The following is an 8,081-nucleotide window of genomic DNA, read 5'->3' as shown; positions in this document are numbered from 1 at the left end:
ATAAGATGTTTCACCCAGCCTCCATTAGCCATATGGCAGTATCAAGTTAGCAGCATGTCCAGCATCTTAGCAAGTCAGGATATAATGATGTAATCACCAGCACAGAGGCTATGCTGGGCTGACTATAAATAGACACACCCGAAAGGCTATTGGCTAATAGAGGCCTGGGCTGAAAAGGCCAGAAACATTTAACCCTTCCCTGACCAGGAACATAAAACTGTTCACGCACAGCAAAACCAATAGGCTGTGTGTGAACACAGACCAATACAGACACGACAGTGTTATTTTTAAACACCCTTCCCCTTTCTGCTTCCTCATTAATTAGGCCACAGGTGGAGGTTTCTCCAGGGTAAGCTAGGGAAATACACCTTTTCCTTGCCACAGTGTCACATAGGATTCTCATAGCATTTTTCTCCTCAGATCACCATTTCTGATGTTCTAACTCTTTCAATCCCATTAACCTGTAATGTGGATACATCTTCACTGTGAATATCTTTAAAATGTCTGGAAAGTGCAGACAGATTAAATTGTTCATTTTTTGCATCTGAAATATAACATCTAATCCTAGTTTTTAGAGGATTAGATGTGCAGCCCACATACTGACAACAGCAATCAATACATGCAGCTAAGTATATTACAGAAGAAGAATTACAATTAATATACAGTAACTTCTGTTAAAAAATGTCTTGCCAGTAGTATACGATTCAAAACTATTGGAAACTGATATGTGGTTGCACGTAATACAATGTTTGTGACTGCATTTCCATGTAGCAGGATGATGTGACCAAGTGTTAGTGGAGGATTGTTTTTGTGGTTCCAAAAATAAACTGGGGGAAAGAATAGAGCCCAAAGATGGGCCTCGTTCTGAATACCATCTTAAAGGGGTACTCCGGTGAAAACCTTTTTTCTTTTAAATCAACTGGTGGCAGAAAGTTAAACATATTTGTAAATTACTTCTATTAAAATGTTTTAATCCTTCCTGTACTTATTAGCTGCTGAATACTACAGAGGAAATTCTTTTCTTTTTGGAATGCTCTCTGATGACATCACAAGCACAGTTCTCTCTGCTGACATTATTATAATAACGCTTTATTTAATGTTGTCCTTAGTGGGATTTGAACCCAAGTCCCCAGCACTGCAAGGCAGCAGTGCTAACCACTGAGCCACCATGCTGCCCTTAGCATACATCTGCTATGCATGGTTGCTAAAATGGACAAAGATGTCAGCAGAGAGCACTGTGCTCGTGATGTCATCAGTGTTCCAAAAAGACAAGATGACATGAGAAGATCGTCTATGTGGAAAAACCCCTTTATGGATTTTGGGGAGAGAGTGGAAGACTGGGGTGACAGGGTTTTCTACATATAGATATTCACTAAGTTTCTGACTGATAACACGCATACTAAGTCCTTCATCCCATAATTTTTTGAGAGAGGCTCGTATAGTTATCTTTACAATGTCCCTCTGCATCTGTAGTTTTGTCTAACTAAGCCCTAACTAATGATTTAACATATTTTTGGGAATTTATCAAGCTTGTACACTTGATATACAGTACATGTGTCAGGACAATAAGATTCACCATATTCTTTGCACAGGGTGTTCTTCTATTGTTTTATTTTTCATTATATATCCAAGGTTATGTTTTACATTTCCTGATGCCTTGTTCTTTCTCAAAAAAACTTGTTGGTTGTCTTTCTCGATTATAGCCCATATTTATGCATTAAGAGTTTTATCTGAAGATCACAAGATGAATATCCCGGAAGTGGTTTTACTGTGGTTCCTGATCAGGCTCATTTTAGTATAGGTCCGTTGAACCTTCTGTCTTCATGAGCCGGTGTTAAAACAGATGCCTAACAACAACCATCTCCATCAGCAACAGATACTTTCACTTCAGGGTTTCCAATTTGAAAGACCCATTGCCTTGCTTCCTGTGAGGAAGGCTTGGAGTTTACAAGGTTGTGCATCTTACCAAGCACATCACAAGCTTTGCTGTAACATCTTAAAAAATGCTGCGTTATTTTTTCTCATGTGCAGTGCTGTTCTCCCTTATGATAGTTGTACTTGGAGAAGAAAATTCGGTAAGTGCTAATACATTTTCTGGAAACTACAGTCATTTCTTATATTGTTTTCATATGCCAAATATTAAGAGCTGAATCTTTATGGACACTGCCGATGTTTTATCTATTGCAATAGATATCAATCCCTGTGGCGTATGTACACCAGAATGTTACACAATGCTCACTGGCACAAGGCTTACAGATACGGTGCAGATAGATTTAATTCCTGCCATCACTAATAACAAAGGCATTATGTTCTGTAGCTTTGACACACTGTCACATTTGACTGCATTTAAGGGGTTCTGCTCCCATAGAGAATGAATGGATCCCAGTGGTCACACCATCTGCAATTAGCTAGCAATCCTCTATCCTATCCCCTATTTACACATGCATTTTTAAGCTTTTTAAACATATGAAAGCCTGGTAATAAAGCGCCATAGCTGCACAATGCAGCCTTTCCTCTGACCCAAGGGAGAAAAATATTCTATTAAGGTGTAGAGTTTTATATTTCCTATGGATTCCCAGTTAACTTCTGGCCACAACTTGTTTACAGGGGAAAAGAATTGTGATGCACCATCCATAGCTTTTTTTTTCCAAAAAAATGGCAAGTGTCAAAGAACCATAAGAGTATATCACACGTGCATATTTTGCTATGCACTTTGCTGCTGTTTTTTTGCAATTTACTTTGCAACCCACAGACTTTAATAGGTAGCAAACTATGCTGTGAAAAATCTGCAGTAAAACATGCACGTCTAAACATACCCTAAACAGGCCTGTCATTAAGGAGGAAGAGCAAACTTTGCGGCTATGTACCCTCTAATTGCTTTGGGGGGTGGGGGTAGCAGGTTCTGAATTTGTCCTGGGTCCATGTAGGGGGTTTAGTGTATTCAAAAATTATTTTTATTTTTTGGTCAAGTATTTTGAGGTATTTAACATCAAGCATAGAGAGACAACTGACAGGTAAATTGTCTGACGCCTGTTAGGCATTGTGCACATGTCCTATTATATAAGAAGACTGCACATGTACAGCACTTGGCAGGCATCAGATGGTTGCTTTGGCAAGTTACCCGCCTTACTGAAAAGCAGCTTTCCTCCATGCCTTATGTCAGATTGGACAAAAGAGAGGGCAGCTCCAAAACCCCATTTACACAAGCCCATTGTTGTTACAATGCACTCATACTGTACAGTATATGAGAAATCATAACGATAACAGACTGGTGTAAATTACTCACCTTGGAAATTCCAACATTGGCACCCTTGTCTACCTTGTTTATTTTCCCTTAACGCGCCCTCCCTGTTATGCAGATGAAGTTCTGAACACACTGTAGGTAGACTGGAGCACCAGCACTGGACTTAACAAGGTAGATGGATTTTCTTTGGTGATTACACCAGATTCAGACCCTGCCATCTGAATCTCACAGCTGCAATAGAGACTCATATGATCAGTCAACAGTCTTTTAGTCTTCCATTGTCCAATTTTGGTGAGTCTGTGTGAATTGAAGCCTCAGTTTACTGTTCTTAGCTGACAGGAATGGCACCTGGTGTGGTCTTCTGTTGTTGTAGCCCATCTGCATTAAAGCTTGACGTGTTGTGTGTTCAGAGATGGTATTCTGCATAGCTTGGTTGTAACAAGTGGTTATTTGAGTTTCTATTGCCTTTCTGTTATCTCAAACCAGTATGCCCATTCTCCTCCAACATCATGAATTTTCATCCATACAACTGCTGTTTTCTTGATTTTTTTTTTCTTTCTTTCACACCATTCTCTGAAAACATAGAGATGGCTGTGAGTGAAAATCCCAGTAGATCAGCAGTTACTGAAATACACAGCCGTGCCACAATCAGTCACTTAAATCTTTTTTCCTCATTCTGATGCTCTGTTTAAACTTCAGCAAGTTGTCTTGACCATATCTACCTGTCTAAATGCATTGAGTTGCTGCCATGAGATTGGCTGATTACCTATTTGTGTTAACAAGCAATTAAGCAGGTGTACCTAATAAAGTTTTTTTTATATATCTTTTTATTAATATTTTTCATCGTATACAGTTAACCATACATATTTCATGTACATTAAATCATCCCACACTTTCATACATTTATATTTATACCCTTCCACCTGCCAATTATTACACATTTATCTATCTCTCACTCCGTGGTGCCCCCTGCTTCTATATCCTTTCCTTATCCTTAATGTGTTTCATAATATGCTAACTCGATATTTCTTGTTTATAGTTAACTTCCTATTTCTCCCCTATATGTCCTCCATAATACCCATTTTTTATAAAAAGGTGTACTCTGATTATTTCCAATCGCTATTATTTCCTCTAATTTATAGCAATGTTGTATCGTGTTTATTATTTCATTTACTTCCAGGAGCTCCGCTTGCTTCCAATATCTGCATAGAAGTAGCTTTGCCACTACTAGAATCTTACATACTAAAAATCGCATCTTCACTGGATATGTTTGGATTTGTATCAGTAAAACGCTTTTTGAGGTGTCAATCTGTTTGAGATGTGAGTAATGTTTGCTAATAGTCGTACTACTCTATGCCAACAGTCTTGTGCCTTCGGGCATTGCCATAGGATATGTATAAGGGATCCTGTCTCCCCGCAGTTTGGCAAAGAAAATTCGGAATTTACCGAGGACATCTTATGGAGCCTGTCCGGGGAGTAATACCACCTTAGATTTGTTTTAACTATAGCTTCTATATGTGGGACTGCTGTCAATGATGAGTGGGCTAGCTTGAACGCATAGGTCCATTCCTGCTCTGTATATGTTTGAGAAAGATCTATTTCCCATGCTAAATATGGCCCTACATGTTGGAACTTAGAACGATTATCCATTACATCATAGATTTGTCGCATTCCTTTTGATGTTACGTTATTTAAGAAAGAAATCAAGATCGGTGAACAATAACACGGAGTAGGTTTGCTAGTTTCCAAAAAGTGTTTTATTCTAAGATATCCAAATAACTCCCTTGACAGTAGGCCATATTTACTCTGTAACTCCGGAAATGATATTATCTTGGTTTTTATATATAATTGTTTAATTTGTGTTATACCAATTTTCATCCATCCTTGTAGATTCAAATCTTAAATTTTACATGAGAGAAACTGCAAAGGAGTGTAGTCCCTATATTCCATTGAAATGTTTCCTACTAATCTGTGACTTATCTCCCAGCAGCGTATATCATTGACCATCAATGGTGTCATGTCCTTTATTTTTTTCATATCTCAAAACCGGGAAAAAGAATAAGCAGAGTGTATCCCTATTCTCAATATATGTTTGTTCAATCTGTACCCAGTGGATATCATATGAACGTGTCCACCATGCCTTAATTTGTTTCATTACTGTCGCTATATAGTAGTGAAAAACATTGGGTAAGCCAAGGCCCCCTGCTGCCCTATTCTTGGTCATCATAAAGTATTTTACTCTAGGTTAATGGGTTAGCCAAATATACCTAGTTATCATTATTTTAACTTTTCTAAAGAAAGATGCTGGAATCCTGATTGGGAGAACCCTATATAAATAAAGAAGTTTTGGTAACAGCGTCATTTTAAATGCAACGATTCTCCCCAACCAGGATACTTCTACCTTTTTGTATTGTTCCAAATCTAATTGTAATTGTTTACTATATGGTATATAGTTAATTTCATATAGCAAACCAAATGGTGTTGTAATCCAAATTCCCAGGTATTTAATTTGAGTTGTCTGCCAATCTAATTGATGTGAAGACTTAAGTGAAGATTTAATTACAGTCGGAAGGTTTATGGGGAGGGCTTGTGATTTTGCTTTATTTAATGAGTAGTATGAAACTAATCTAAATTATCTAATCTAAAACTCTTTTCATTGATACAACTGGATTTGATAATGTTAGAAAATATCATCTGCATATAAGGATATGGTGTGAGTCAGTGTTCCAATTTTTATGCCCAATATGTCTGGGTTGGTCCTAATAAGCTCAGCTAAGGGTTCTCTGGACAATATAAAAATTAATGGGGACAGGGGGCACCCATGTCGGGTTCCGTTTGAGATTTTAGAAACTTCAGAGATCATTCCATTCGTATATACCTGAGCTGAGGGACCAGAATAAAGGGCTTTTATTACCTTCAGTGCCTCCTCATCAAAACCCATTTTCTGGAGTACCGAGAAGGCGTACGACCAGTTAATCCGGTCAAACACCTTCTCGGCATCCAGGGCCAAAAAGACAGTTGGTACTCTCTCTCTCTCTCTCTCTCTACATGGGACATGATATTTAAGATTCTTCGAGTATTATCTGAACCCTGTCTCCCCTTTACAAACCCTGTTTGGTCCATCGCCACTAAAGCCGATAAATAGGGAGCTATTCTATTAGATATAATTTTGGCATATATTTTGAGGTCCCCATTTAATAATGAGATCGGTCGAAAATTCTGTGGTGCATTCGGGTCCTTCCCCGGTTTAGGTAATGTTACAATGAGTGCTTTTTGATTCTCCATTGGGAATGACCCCGACGCAGACACAGAGCAAAAAAAGCGGGACATCACTGGTGACAGTATTGAGGAAAATCTCTTGAAATACTTATTTGTTAGACCGTCCAGCCCTGGAGATTTACCTGTTGATAAAGTGGTTATTATTGATTTTATTTCTTCCAGTGTAATAGGGGCTGAATTTAGTTTTCTCTGTATTGGCGAAAGAGATGATAGATTTAAAGAATAATAATCTCTAAATCTATTTGCTATATCCTTAGGGGAGATTAATTTCCCTTTTCCATCCGCTGTCCATAAGAAAGGAATTTTTGCATTGGTTTGTCTAGTTTTAATTTTAGCTGCTAATAATTTACCTGTTTTATTACCATATGTATAATGTGTGGCTCTTGTTTTTCGCATATGATGTTCATACACGGCGAACAAATGTTCTCTGAGTTGTTGCCTCAATGCTATTAATTCACTCCCCTTATCTTTTCCTTGTAAAATCTTATTTTTTTCCTCTGCTTCCTTGATCTTAAGTAGCAACTCATTAATTTCTGCTGACTTTTTCTTTTTTAATATGTGTCCTAACTTTATACATATCCCCCTAATAAAAGCTTTGTGGGCATTCCACAAAGATGAAATATTTATTTGACCTGTGTCATTGATTTCAAAGTATTCCAATAGATGTTTCTCAACAATCTGAGAATACTCAGGGTGATGGATGAGTGATGAATTTATCCGCCACATATATGTTGATGTTTCATTAGTAATTTCAGAGATTGTCATGGTCACTGGGGCGTGATCTGACCAGGTAATTTGCTCTATTGATGATTCCCTTGACCACAGCAGTGTGCTTCTGTCAACCAATAAAAGATCAATACGAGAACAACTATTGTGTACGGTCGAATAAAATGAGAAATCCCTCTCTGTACTGTGATGTGCTCTCCAAACATCAAATAAGTCTTGTGTATGTGTAATTTTACTAAGTCCCTGTGATCTTTCCCTACATTTGACAATATATCCCATTTAGTATCCATTACCATGTTGAAGTCCCCGCCAATTATTAAGCGCCCTTGTTTATAGCTGTTTACTTTCTTGATTAATTTTTTAAGAAAAACCTCCTGACCTTTATTTGGGGCATACACACAGACCATTGTGTATATAATATTATTAAAGGACCCTTCTAGAATAATATAGCGACCTTCTGGATCAACTAACTGTGAAGTCAACTTAAACACAACTGAATTTCATATCACTATCATTTCCCCCCCCCCCCCCTAGATTTTTTATTAAAGTGGGCCTGGATTATATATGTAAATTGTGGGTGTGAAATGCGGTGCGCATCTGCTGCCATAATATGGGTCTCTTGTGCATAAAGCACATTGCATTTGAATTTTTCCGCCTCAGTCCACATCTGTGCTCTCTTATGGGGGCTATTAAGACCCTTAACATTTATGGATACTATTTTTAACACCATTTTAAGAAAGAAGGGTCTTTACCTATATAATCTAAACACATCCTAAAGCTGCTCATTCTAGAAGCCGGGCACCACTTTATCACCCTAAAGAAAAAAAAGAGA

The sequence above is a fragment of the Hyla sarda genome, chromosome 2 (genome assembly GCF_029499605.1).
Source record: "Hyla sarda isolate aHylSar1 chromosome 2, aHylSar1.hap1, whole genome shotgun sequence".
NCBI lineage: Eukaryota > Metazoa > Chordata > Amphibia > Anura > Hylidae > Hyla > Hyla sarda.
The sequence above is the reverse complement of the archived record's forward strand: the minus strand, read 5'-3'. Positions refer to the sequence as shown.